Source organism: Lactuca serriola, chromosome 5, assembly GCF_051521515.1.
Source record: "Lactuca serriola cultivar US96UC23 chromosome 5, Lser_US96UC23_V15, whole genome shotgun sequence".
NCBI lineage: Eukaryota > Viridiplantae > Streptophyta > Magnoliopsida > Asterales > Asteraceae > Lactuca > Lactuca serriola.
Window position 1 is genome coordinate 320,134,121 of NC_136412.1, and position 1,796 is coordinate 320,135,916.

Genomic DNA, 1,796 nt, shown 5'->3' on the forward strand with positions numbered 1-1,796 from the left:
AACAATTCAAAATTGACCGTACAGTTTGTTTGTATCATCTTTCTCTTCTTTATTGCCATTGAAAGCCTCAAAATAGCTATAATGGAGGTTGTGGAAAAAGGAAATTTCATGGGTTTAAGTTTCCAAAAAGATGGGCCAAAGTTGTGAATTCTTTAATATGTGGGTTTATGCATTATAAAGTTGGTCGCGTACCTTTAAGTTGCTTAGAGTTTCAGTCGGCATAAGCATGTCGAGAGTGTCCAAGCGAATACCCGTCAATCATGTTCCATTATAGGTTTTGTACTTGGAAGAGACAACATTTGTTCTTTGGGTGTCGACTAGCTCTCTGTATCCCCTTGTTTTTATTTTGTTTTTTATTTTTATTTTTTTAGGCTGTGTTTGGCGCGCCACAGCTAGCTGAAAAGCTAGCTTATTTTTCGATCTTTTTATGTTGTCGTGTTTGGTAAGCCAAAAAGTAGCTGATAAACTAGTTTTTTGAAAAACTACTTAGACTAGCTTTTTAGGAGCTTTTTTAAAATTTTCCAAATACACCCCTTAATTAATTATAGAAACACATATTCTTACATGTCCTTTTATGTAATTTATATATTTCAGCTAGTTTTACCAAACGTTATTTTTTTATCAGCTAGCTTTTCAGCTATCAGCTAGCTTTTTATTTAACAGCTAGTTTTTCAGCCATCAGCTAGCTTTTCAGATAACAGCTAGCTTTTCAGCTGGTCCGCCAAACATAGCCTTAAACTACATCTCCAAAAGAACATATGTTTATATTATGTAGGATTCCTTTCAAAAGGTGTATTGTTTTTAATTATCTTGGATCGAAACTGGTTTATGATATAGGTGGTTAATATACATTCACCACATAAGCTAACATGTAGATTAGATTCAAAGCATTAAAGATTTAGCAACGTTATAGACTTGTCAGTGTTTTATTTTTACCACTGCTTTGTTCTACTATGGGGTATAGCACACAATGTCTCTAAAAAAATCTCATTTTGGGTGTAGAACTTAACCACAAAATTGGAAGTAAACTCGCCACAATTCTCTCTTACTATATTTTTAATGTTCTTGCCAAACTGAGTTTTTATACCATGTTGCAAATGGTTGGAAGACATTCATTACATTATATTTATTTTTAATCAAGTAAGCCAATATAACACAACTAAAGTCATACATGATGGTTATAAAATAACGAGCACCAGAAAAAAGGGAGCACAATAACATTCCCAATTGTCACAATGAATTAAATCCAAGAAATCAATTGTTTTTTTATTTAACTACCAGGAAAATGTAATATAAATTGGTTTTCATTTACACATGAATGAAAAAGTGTTTTTTATTCAAGACCATTAAAAATTCACCCAATAATATATCTTTCAAAGTTTGGAGAATGAAGCATGACCCAATCTCTTGCACTGGAAAGGGGGAGGAAGGGGGGGGGAGGAGGGGGAGGAAAGGGAAGAAGATGGAAGGAGAAGAAGACTTTAGTGGCTGCGTTCTCCAGTTGCAAAGGAAAGAAAGGGATACTATAGTCAAATGACATTTATATCCCTAATTAAAAATGGCTTGAGCATGTAACAAAAAATGAAGAAGGGTAAAATGATGGGTTTTGGGCATAAGAACGTCCTATGTGCTCATGCAAACCCTAATGCTTGGATCTAGGTTTCTTTATTGTACATGCATTCATCCAAGACATTAAACCCTAGATCTATCATACTATGAACCGAATTAAGGGTTTAGAAATTACCTTTGATTGTTATGTAGTAATAACAATCTATTCCTTCTTGTAATTGGCTTTA